General features: G+C 40.1%; 1 non-coding gene across 1 annotated transcript; it reads left to right on the top strand.

Moving 5' to 3' along the window:
• Nucleotides 1-1175: 1175 nt before the first annotated feature.
• LOC136736117 (U5 spliceosomal RNA) lies at nucleotides 1176-1289 on the top strand. The gene has a single exon (XR_010811556.1). It is a non-coding gene; the product is annotated as a U5 spliceosomal RNA (small nuclear RNA).
• The last annotated feature ends 11377 nt before the right edge of the window (nucleotides 1290-12666 follow it).

The following is a 12666-nucleotide window of genomic DNA, read 5'->3' as shown; positions in this document are numbered from 1 at the left end:
CATACATACATACATACATACATACAGTGAGGGAAAAAAGTATTTGATCCCCTGCTGATTTTGTGCGTTTGCCCACTCACAAAGAAATGATCAGTCTATAATTTTAATGGTAGGTGTATTTTAACAGTGAGAGACAGAATAACAGCCAAAAAATCCAGAAAAACGCATTTCAAAAAAGTTATAAATTGATTTGCATGTTAATGAGGGAAATAAGTATTTGATCCCCTATCAATCAGCAAGATTTCTGGCTCCCAGGTGTCTTTCATACAGGTAACGAGCTGAGATTAGGAGCACTCTCTTAAAGGGAGTGCTCCTAATCTCAGCTCGTTACCTGTATAAAAGACACTTGTCCACAGAAGCAATCAATCAATCAGATTCCAAACTCTCCACCATGGCCAAAGAGCTGTCCAAGGATGTCAGGGACAAGATTGTAGACCTACACAAGGCTGGAATGGGCTACAAGACCATCACCAAGCAGCTTGGTGAGAAGGTGACAACAGTTGGTGCGATTATTCGCAAATGGAAGAAACACAAAATAACTGTCAGTCTCCCTCAGTCTGGGGCTCCATGCAAGATCTCACCTCGTGGAGTTTCAATGATCATGAGAACGGTGAGGAATCAGCCCAGAACTACATGGGAGGATCTTGTTAATGATCTCAAGGCAAACGTACAAAAACAGCAGGGGATCAAATACTTTTTTCCCCCACTGTACATACATATATATGGAAAAGAAACATTACAAGTATAAATCACAATAAGATGTAATAAAGTACAGATAAACAAAATGTAATAAAATGTGATCTTTTTGCAAATGCAGGGACGTCACTGGAAAAGATGATGTCTGGATGGCAGCATATGTTGCTCCAAAATGTGTACATCTCTTCTGCAAAAATGGTGCCCTCACAGATGTGCGAGTTACATGACAGACAGACAGACAGACACTCACACCCACACACACACACTTTCACAGACAGACAGACATACACACACACACACACACTTACTTTCACACAGAGACAGGCACACACACACACACATACATACATACATACATATGGAAAAGAAACAATACATTTATAAATCACAATAAGATGTAATAAAGTACAGAAAAACTAAATGTAAGAAAATGTGATCTTTAATACACACAAATATGTATGGCTGGTCGGATGCGTCTTGGACTCGGGTTCCTCTTCATTACGTATAACGCTTTTGCCTTTTGCTAAAGCTTTCCGTGGAGGGGATCGTGGGTGAGTGTGTGTCTATGTCTGTCTGTTTTTCTGTTTGTCAGTCTGTCTGTCTGTCTCTCTCTCTCTCCCTCTCAATTCTATTCATTTGTATTGTCAAAGCAATTGGACATACATACATATATATATATATATATATATATATATATATATATATATATATATATATATATATATATATATATATGTAGCGTAAGGTACACTTTTAAATTTCAATTAAAGAAGTGAATTCATAGTATCACCTTATCACGAATCCTGGAGTCTTGTAGAACTCAATTTCTGTAATAATTGGACGCAGACACCAATTCCAAAGATATAAATTGTCAAATTTATTTAAAAACAAAGACTAAATGTAGCACTACACTAATTATACAAAAGGGAAAAACTAATTAAAATTCAACTCTAGATCAACAAATCAAAGACAAATCACTTCCGTGACCAAATCAAAGACCATGGGATCCCATAGGATAACACACAAATCGTTAAACAAAAAAGGTTATAAACACATTGACTACAATACCGGTTAGTAATTCTAGGAATCACTAAGAAACAGTTGAAAGTGCTAAATTGCAGTTTCAGAAGATGAAAAAAAACTGTAACTGATGGGATATGTAGTACTTTATACTCGAGTGGTCTATGCGATTACACCCTGTTGGTGTTATTAAGAACGCCAAGTACCAGAATGCAGAGCGGGACTGTTTTTTGTGCCGTGACTTGTCGGGGGAAAAAGGCGCAGAAAAAACGGACGAGAAGGTGAAGGTAGTATGGCGGTGATGCACGCGTTGGTGAAGTGGGAAAGCGGGGTCGACAAAGACTCTTACAGCGTGATTCCCACTGCTTGCTTTCGCAATTTTGATTTATTCAGCATTGCTGATGATGACGAAGAGACGACTCGAAACTTCAGAGCAGAGTGGAGAGACACGAACAAACCTCCAAAAGGTGGATGGCCTGTCCATGAAGCGCAGATCATTATGACTGGTAACAATGTTTATTTAAAAAAAAAAACATTAAAGTCTTTACATGCTATTTGATATATACAATCACAGTATATTTGAAATGAATGTTTAAGTTATTAATGTGTTGTACTTCTAACATACTCTTATAACATGGTAGGTGGTGGTGAGGGCGCTAAAACTCGTCATACTTGACTGGCATTTGTAAGAACGATTTATTGTGTGTTGTGCTTTACAATAAAATCCCCCAAATCACAAAATAAATTAAACCAGATATAATTTAACTTCAGTTTTGATTCAGTGTTGGCTGTTCATCTTAATTTGTATGGTCAAAGCACAGTATTTTTATGACAAATAAATATAATCCCCAAATATCTGTGGACATAATGCAGGGTTTTATTTATTTTATTTTTATTTTAGGAAAAGAAGGCGAACTAAGAAGAAAACTTAATGACCTAACAAAAATGCCCTGTCCTAAAATGAAGAGAGTACCTAAACCAAACAAAAAACTTCAAATTTCAGATGATAGTGACCTTGATGAACCACAGTTACCGGTGAGATAATTACTGCAAATATTAAATAAATGTATTGCAGGATTGTTTTTTTTTAATCATATTCATATATATATATATTTTCATTTTAAACTCTTTTCCTCTCTGAATACAGCACAAAATAAGAAAGAAAACCGATGGAGCTTCAAGAATTAGATCCCGTCATATTCTACAGACATTTAAAGAGTCCAGTGAAGTTGAGCTACAGCAAAACGTTAAGCAGCTCGAAAAGGAAAACACAAGACTTAAAAATGAAAACCAATGTCTTCGAAACCGTATGGTTGATGGTAAGGTTTTTTATTTATAGCAAATAATTCCTTACCTTGATAAATGTTATTCTTCAGTAATTTAGATTCCAGAGTAATGTATTATAGTTGATCATACTGAAGTAATCTAGAACCACAATACAGACTCTTAATGTGCACTGTCTAATAGTTTAATAATACTGATTATTAAATAAAGTTTTTCAACATAACTTCATAATCCTACATTAATGACTATATGCATTACATTAGATCTGGTAATTCTTGTATTTTATCTCTTTTATTTTTTTGTAGCTAATGTTAATGACCCACAAAAAGGTCAGTTTGCCAATAACATAGAGCAAGTCTCTCAAGTATAATTGCAGGCATTGATGGTTTTGTTTTCACTTTGTATTAAATATATTACTAGAAATGATTATCATTTAATACTAAGGTTTTTTTCTCCAGAGATTCCAGACCTTTTGGACAATCTGAAAAAAATTGTAACAAAAGCCACATTGATCAGCAATGAAGACAAAAGTGTGTCACCATCAAGTGGTTCTGACAGCCCCACAGCAAATTGTTCTGAATCTGACAAAGAATCACCAAAACAGGTATAACACTCTTGGTCTACAATATTAGAAAGACAAGGTAAAAATATATATATTGAAAACAAATATTGGTTGTAAACAATCTAATGATGCTACATTATCAGTTATATTCATAGTTATAGTTGATAATAAGAATGTAATTGAATTATGGGTGTCACAGATTCACTGACTTTATTATGTCTGTAAATTAATAAACTTAGAATTGAGACATACTGTGGTCTTTAATAACACATTTCTGTAACAAAATCACAGCCTTACTGATAATGTATTCCACTTAACATAATATAAGAATAGTTTGGGGATAAACTTGTTTTTTATTTACCATTGTCTTTTAGGTGGAAATATTCCCAGGCACTGGAGTTTACATTGACAAACTGTCCTGGATCCTTGCAGAGAGGTGCAGCACGAATACGTCATATGCAAGAACCCTGACGGTTGCTGTCTTTGACTTTCCAACATTATTAAAGAGCAATCTTCGTGGTGGTGGCAGCAAGAGAGATCCAACTTCGGAGAAAAAGACACCTCTGGATCGCTTAAAGGTGGAAGCCATATATGGTATGTAAATGCTGTTGTACAAAATTTCTAACTCTCCTTTTTAACTGTATAGAACACAAAGGGTTAGCATTTGAAATGTTCCTTTGGCCTTTGTTTTAGTTTCAGAGACTAGAGTTAATTTATTAATAAATAATAATACCTTACATGTAGCAGCTGGAAAGATCCCAAAGTGCTCTACAGACTCACTTCACCCACCACCCTCTGGGGTGCAGCCATTTTGTACCAGCAGATTACTACACAGCAGTAAAGGTGGAGTCATAACAAATTTGTTAGACCTGATTGAGGGAAGCCTGACTTAGAATTCAGCCACGTCACTCTTTCAACAACACCTTGTAAATCACCTTGGATTAATGCTTCAGACATATTAATACATAATAATAATGAATAGTGCCATGGGATCCTTGACAATATAAACTTTCATGTCTCATTTAAATTTGACTTTTGAGCAAATACTTCACATTTCAGTCCAGTTGTGCCACATCAATGTAATGCTTAAGCAAGGTATTAATGGAGAAAAGACTGCCTTTGCATAGCTGCTTCGCCAAGTACAGATTTTACTATGAACTAGTGTAAGACAAGTTTAAGAGCATACACCAAAACGTTTAAATACACCCACACACAAAAATGTTGATTTACTGTGGCAATATGTAACTAATGAACCCTTCTCAAAGATATGTGGTATGTTTATTAAAAGATTTTTATATATCTATGTGCAAGTCATTAAATCTATGTGATACATGTTTTTTAGGGGCTACCTTGAAAAAATTGCCCAGTACCCCAAAGAGTGTAATTGGTGGTGCAATTAACAGCAAGATAAATGAACTACGACACAGAATGAAACCAGAGTGAAGATTTGAAGAACCAGATCTGTATTTTTTGTTTTGTTTTCAACAGGGTTGGGGTCAATTCCAATTCAATTTTTAATTCCCTTTTCAGTTCAATTCCAATAAAGAATATTCTGTGAATGCAAAAAGTAATTGCAATTTTGAATTGATTTGTAGGAGGAATTGGAATTGAAAAACAGGAATTGACCCCAACCATGGTTTTCAGTGAGTGTTGTACAAATTGATAGGTCAGGGTTTCTGTAAAAACTTAATAGAGGCCAGCAGGCGTGCACGATCTGGGAAAAACTGCTCCACTACAACAGACCTCTTTCCCTTCGTTTTCTCTAAAAACCTCCTGATATCCTTCACTGCAGCTCTGACTCACCGAGGACGAGGAGGCGAGAGAGGAATCCGTGAAGCCGCCCTCACTGTCACTCCGAGCCGCGATGCTCCAGCGTGTAGCCGGACCTTTCCCCACCAAGCCGCTCGCTACCCCAGCTTCACTACTGTGCCACCACTTCTTTTACTGCCACTATTTACCAACACCGTCCGTGCTCCCTCCCAGCACCTTCTTAGTGCGTTTTTTCCACCCGGCGCCTCGGCTTGTACCGCCGAGCCTGGCCCTGCCTCCTCCTCGGCTACACCCTGTGTGTCTGTCCGCCCGTCTGCTGGCTGCTGAGGTTGTTCCTCGTCACTAACCAGCGCCCCGTGCACCGCCTCAACACCATCTCCCCCCGGCGTCTCGGTCGTCACTATCCCCCGCTGCCTCGACCCCGTCCCCCAGCTGTGCGTCATCGCCTCCGGGCAGCTCTTCCCCCGTCACGGCATCAGTGGTACCATCGGTCCGACCGGCGACTGTCTCCTCCGCCGGGGCTCGATCTCTGTCTGCCCGCTGCATCTGTGGCTGTGGGCCGGTGTCTCTATTCCTCCCCGCGTCGCCCCGCTCCTCCTCCCGCTCCCTGTCCTGCTCGGGACAGTTCCTCACGACATGCCCCTCGCTCCCACACCTGAAACACTTCATGGACTCCGAAGTAGCGAACACGACGTAGTCGGTATTGTCGATCTTAAATTTAAAAATGACATTAAGATCCTCATTGATGTTATTGAGGATCATATACAGCTGCCTTCGGAAGGACACGACGTGTTTCAGTTGCGGGGCTTTGCAGCCCAGCGGGACCCTCTTAATGCCGGACATCAGCTGCCCGAGCCGGTGCGGATGAACGGAGGGACGTTAGACAGCGTTACCTTCCGGGCAGGAGCAGCGAGCGGCAACACCGGGGTGAAAGTGTCGTCTAACACTGTGCCATTAGCCACTAGCTGATTGAGCAGATCAGTGGTTTTTAAGAAGATAACAATGGCAGCAGACTTGATATTTTCACACCCTGCTACCTCCCCAACCGCTAACACACACTGCTCTAGGGGGCAGAACTGCACCGGAGCGATCTTGACTCCATGGCGTCGGGTCAGTTTTTCAAAAGACGCATTCAGGGGGTCCGACCCCCCGACCCGGGAAGAACTACCGGTACTCCCCCCTCCCCTCCCCTGTTCCCCCACAATAAGAAAAGCACTGAAAACAGAAGACAAAATAAACAAACTGAAAAAAGTAAAGCAACAAAAAAACGCAGCCAAAGGACAGAGCTCTCAGCAGCACTCCCGCTCACTGCAGACCCCTCCCACACACTCCCAGCTGAGAGAGAGAGAGAGAGAGAGAGAGAGAGAGAGTGTTAGTGTCTGTCTGTCTCTCTCTCTCTGTAGATGCATCATAGGGAACATATGTAACAATCTCTCTTTTTGTTTACCAAAAATGAGAATGAACGTATTTCAAGTGGGTGTTGCCTTGGTTGGAAACGTTTTAAGATTATTTATGAAGTGTAAAGTGGATTTGTCTCAGTTCTCCGTAGTTTTCAATGTATGTGCCATTCAGTAGCGTTCATGTTACAGATGTGCCCTATGCAGTGGTAGGGTCAATAAAATGTCAGTAAAACTTTATTTTAGCAATTATGGAGGGGAAGAACTGCAAATAGAGGGTCCCCACTAATTATCTAACTTACCAACAACGTTTCAAATTAGGTCTTGCGAAGCTGCCAAATAATGCTGTATAATCGTATGTGTCTTCATACACCGGCTGCTATAGTCTGATAGCTTTGATTATATATATATATTTTCTCGTGAACCACAAGTGCTATTTGCTTGATTTTTACAGAGTATGTTATAAATACCATTCTTATGAAGCCTGACAAATTGTATGCTGTAATTATGAATATTTTCAAATCATTTGTTTGTTTTTCCTAACATGTTACAAATGTTCCCTATGTGAAAGATGCATTATATCTTAATAACGTCTAAACAATTAAAGATATACAGATTATTATTTTTGGTAAAGTTATAATACATTGCTATTAACTATGTGTGTCAGTAAAAGTTTAAATTTCCTAAAGGATTTTTATTGATCTTGCAAAATAAGTGTTTAGGGAACATTTGTAACATAGAGGTGGGTTAGCCACCGGCTAAGGGCAGCGGCTCCGGCTCCAGCACCGTCACCATGTCGCTGGAAAAGCGCTAAGTGAGCTCACAGTGAGCTCAGTGTAATGTCTGCTCTGGTGAGCTCACAGTGTGACCTAGTCGTGAGTTCACGTCTTCACTGGGTAGTCCTTGACAACTTAATTGACTCAAATCTTGGGCTTAATTGGTCAAAATGACCATTGGTTGAAGGTACTCAGGGACTGATGTGTAGAGAGACTTATTAAACCTGCAGGATTGTGGTTTTCCCAGATCAGAATTAACCAGATCACCACAAAGGAACATAGTAGGTGCTATTGCAACACAGATTACACAAATACATTGAAATCCAAGTCTGCAGTGGTCCTTGGGCCATTGGGTGGTGATCCAGATCACTTCAGCAGGAATTTTGCAGTGGTCTGGACTACAACTCTCTCTCTCTCTCTCTCTCTCTCTCTCTCTCTCTCTCTCTCAATTCAGTGCATTTGAATTGTCAAAGCAATTGGACATGCATACATACATACATACATATACACTCACCTAAAGGATTATTAGGAACACCTGTTCAATTTCTCATTAATGCAATTATCTAATCAACCAATCACATGGCAGTTGCTTCAATGCATTTAGGGGTGTGGTCCTGGTCAAGACAATCTCCTGAACTCCAAACTGAATGTCTGAATGGGAATGAAAGGTGATTTAAGCAATTTTGAGCGTGGCATGGTTGTTGGTGCCAGACGGGCCGGTCTGAGTATTTCACAATCTGCTCAGTTACTGGGATTTTCACGCACAACCATTTCTAGGGTTTACAAAGAATGGTGTGAAAAGGGAAAAACATCCAGTATGCGGCAGTCCTGTGGGCGAAAATGCCTTGTTGATGCTAGAGCTCAGAGGAGAATGGGCCGACTCGATTCAAGCTGATAGAAGAGCAACTTTGACTGAAATAACCACTCGCTACAACCGAGGTATGCAGCAAAGCATTTGTGATGCCACAACACGTACAACCTTGAGGCGGATGGGCTACAACAGCAGAAGACCCCACTGGGTACCACTCATCTCCACTACAAATAGGAAAAAGAGGCTACAATTTGCACAAGCTCACCAAAATTGGACAGTTGAAGACTGGAAAAATGTTGCCTGGTCTGATGAGTCTCGATTTCAGAGTCAGAATTTGGCGTAAACAGAATGAGAACATGGATCCATCATGCCTTGTTACCACTGTGCAGGCTGGTGGTGGTGGTGTAATGGTGTGGGGGATGTTTTCTTGGCACACTTTAGGCCCCTTAGTGCCAATTGGGCATCGTTTAAATGCCACGGCCCGTTGTTTCTGACCATGTCCATCCCTTTATGACCACCATGTACCCATCCTCTGATGGCTACTTCCAGCAGGATAATGCACCATGTCACAAAGGTCGAATTATTTCAAATTGGTTTCTTGAACATGACAATGAGTTCACTGTACTAAACTGGCCCCCACAGTCACCAGATCTCAACCCAATAGAGCATCTTTGGGATGGGGTGTGTAGCGTTATGTTGGGTGTATTTGGATAAGAGTATTTGGGCTCTGAGCTGAAGCACGGATCTAAAGAAGACCTCTCCCCCCCAAAGTTATCAGATTTCCTTTGCTCATCAGCTTGGAACTGGTTTGCATCAAAGTGACAGTTTTGGGGAGGATGGCACCGAGAAGAGGCCAAATAGTTTGTTATTCTGCTATGAGATGTCTGGAGAAAGGGGCCTGTGGGTGATAAAAACTCTTTGAAGTGGATGAGAGCCGAAATCCCGACATAGAGCTACGAACCCAGGCCAACCGGCATTTCCAAAAGATGGCATGGATTGACATCAGTCATAAATCAAGCCCCCCTCCAATAGGACACTGGGGGCTGAAACCAAAATCCAATCTCAAGAACGCAGGAACCAATCACCTATTGATCTGACAGACTATAAAGGACAAACACGGCCTTTCTTTCTCTCTCTCTCTCACCTGAACCAGTAACTCGCTGCCACAGCTCAACCTGTAGCTCTGTTGCCCGAACCGGAACCAGAAACCAACCAAGTCTTTGCCGGCAACAGAAGAGTTAAACTGGGAGAAGGAGATTGAGCGAAGAATTCTTTTAAAGGACTTTATTAAATAAATAACTTTACAGACCCACCTGATCAGTGGAGTTTTACAGCTGGACAATTGACTAAGTCGACTGAATACGAAAGTGTCAGTCATTTAAATAGCTATTTGAGTTTTAAGAAACTTGACCCTTGGAACAAACAGGGCCCTGCTTTCCTCAAAGACTTTGTCTTCAAGTAACTACGGTGGAACCCTGCTTACAAAGAAGATTTTGTGCACAACCTTGGAGCCTTCAAACCAGTGGAAAATCTGTTTGGAAACGACTCTACTTTCGCGAAACCCCAACTTCCAGGTGCATCGACTGAGTGGAAGTTCTTGGACAAAGCCGAACCGGACTGCCTTTGTTCCAAACCACACGGACCTCGTGCCGTGTGCTGTTATCTGAGCCCGAAGGCAGAGAGGCCTCTCTGCTACGAAGTTCAGATAAGTTTAACAGTTTGGAGTTCATGATTCATGACATTTGAGAAATCAATAAGAAATGTTAATCTGTGATTCATAACTCTAGAATGTGTAATATCATTTAGTTTTCTTAAATATAAATGTGTGTTGCATTAAACTGTTTTGTTGATAATTTTAGAAATAAAATCTGTCAACGCCGAGAAATATCTTCTCATTCCTGTTTAACTGTTTAGTCTGAAATTGACACAAGTTAATAGACACCAGATTATAGGTGGCCTGCCTGCCTATCCTTAATCATTGAATAATAATCAGTTAAGGGAAATTGTGGTAACAAGTAATGATAGGATCTTTCTCTCCACCTAAACGTTAATGAGACTGATATATATATAACGAGAAGTTACCTGACATAAATACTAACCTGCGTAGTTATTTAATGTCTGACTAATAATACTAACAAGAGACTCACCTTCATGTTACTAACTGGTATTGTAGTCAATGTGTTTATAACCTCTTTTGTTTAACGATTTGTGTTATCATATGCGATCCCATGGTCTTTGATTTGGTCACGGAAGTGATTTGTCTTTGATTTGTTGATATAGAGTTGAATTTTAATTAGTTTTTCCCTTTTGTATAATTAGTGTAGTGCTACATTTAGTCTTTGTTTTGAATAAATTTGACAATTTATATCTTTGGAATTGGTGTCTGCGTCCAATTATTACAGAAATTGAGTTCTACAAGATTCCAGGATTCGTGATAAGGTGATACTATAAATTCACTTCTTTAATTGAAATTTATAAGTGTACCTTACGCTACAGGTGGAACGGGAGCTTCGTGCCCTGGATGTGCATCCCACAAATCTCCATCAACTGCAAGATGCTATCCTATCAATATGGGCCAACATTTCTAAAGAATGCTTTCAGCACCTTGTTGAATCAATGCCACGTAGAATTAAGGCAGTTCTGAAGGCGAAAGGGGGTCAAACACAGTATTAGTATGGTGTTCCTAATAATCCTTTAGGTGAGTGTATATGGAAAAGGAACAATATGTGTACATCTCTGCATATGGTGCCCTAACAGATGTGCAAGTTACATGACAGACAGACACTCACACACACTTTCAAAGACAGACAGGCAGACAGACACTCACACACACTTTCACACACTCACTTTCACAGACAGACAGACACAGACACAGACACACTCACTTTCACACAGAGACAGGCACATTTTCACACAGAGACAGACACACAAACACACACAAACAGACACAGACACACATACTTTGACAGACAGACAGACAAACAGACACATGCATATTATGGGTCTTTGTTGGGTAGTGAAATGGGTAGCATCAGTCGCAGTGTGGGTAATGTCAGGGAGCCAATCATAGTCCCCGTTATTTGCATATCGTGGCGCAAAGCTTTCTGGGAAAAGCAACTAAACACGTTTAGTCATGTATTTGTCCATAGTTTACACATGAGATGAAAGAGACAGTATGACGTATTGAGCACCTGGGATTCCTCATGTGTATGTGAGGGGCAGAGGAACCGGATCCCAAGTGTGCGTCCCAGGTGCTATAGGTTTCAAAGCATGCAGGGGAATAGGCACCCCACCCTGACACCTATAGAAGACTGGATAGGGAGATATAAATAGCAATGGGGAGACTCTTGTACTTGGTGTGGCTCTATCCATATAGTGGGGCCAGCAGCCACTTAGCAGGTGCAGCAATAGAAGCTCAGCCTGGGGAGACTGGATTTAGCATTTCCTCTCCATTTTGATAACTATCCATAATCATTTCTGCAAAATACTTCTATGATACCTATGTATGTTTTTTACTTGTACTATATTATACTATCAAGTATCAGTGTACACATACAATGTGACCTGTTACATTAATACAGAGGCCACGGAAGGCCAGATCACTAATAGCCACTGTCCCCTGATATTACACTTTTTTACAATCACTTTGGCACTCATTTCAGAACCTTGATGTCATTTTTCAAAACTCTAGACACTAAACTCACACCCGATGATCAAAATGCACATTTTTCAAAACTCTAACACTTTTTTACAATTGCTTGGATACAATACACATCAACCTCAGATCATTTGTTCATTGAACTAAAATGACACAACTTAACATCAAAGTATTACCATTTCAAAATGCAATTCACACATTACATCTGAGATCACTGTCTATTCATTTCATTACAAAGATCTAACTATCAATTGATACAGCTGCTCAAAATGATAAGTGACTGTTGCATTACTCTTAATGCATAGTTTTATGGAAACTGACAAACAGTATTCCATGTTTCGATCATGAAAGTTTCAGGATAATGAGATCCATTGACACCAATAACCGAGGAGCATGGTTTCTTAGGGTTACCATAGACTTGACTGTGTCTTCTTGTTTGTGAAGGAACAGGACTGTGTTTTCCTGTCTGGGTTCCCGCAGGCTTAAGTGGGTTTGACCTACTATTAGAAAAAAAAAAAAAAAGGAGCGCTAATTAATTGTTCAATATCTGATACGCCGGTGATAATATAAAATAACGTGTTTATAGTTTATAGAAGTTTATAGTGTTTATGGTAAATGAAGAAAAGTCATTAAGTTATATACAAGTTCTATAAATGCAAACATTGAAAAGCATGTTTGTTGTTATTCCTATA

The sequence above is a fragment of the Amia ocellicauda genome, unplaced genomic scaffold (genome assembly GCF_036373705.1).
Source record: "Amia ocellicauda isolate fAmiCal2 unplaced genomic scaffold, fAmiCal2.hap1 HAP1_SCAFFOLD_46, whole genome shotgun sequence".
Taxonomy (NCBI): domain Eukaryota; kingdom Metazoa; phylum Chordata; class Actinopteri; order Amiiformes; family Amiidae; genus Amia; species Amia ocellicauda.
This window is presented reverse-complemented; position numbering and strand designations above follow the sequence as displayed.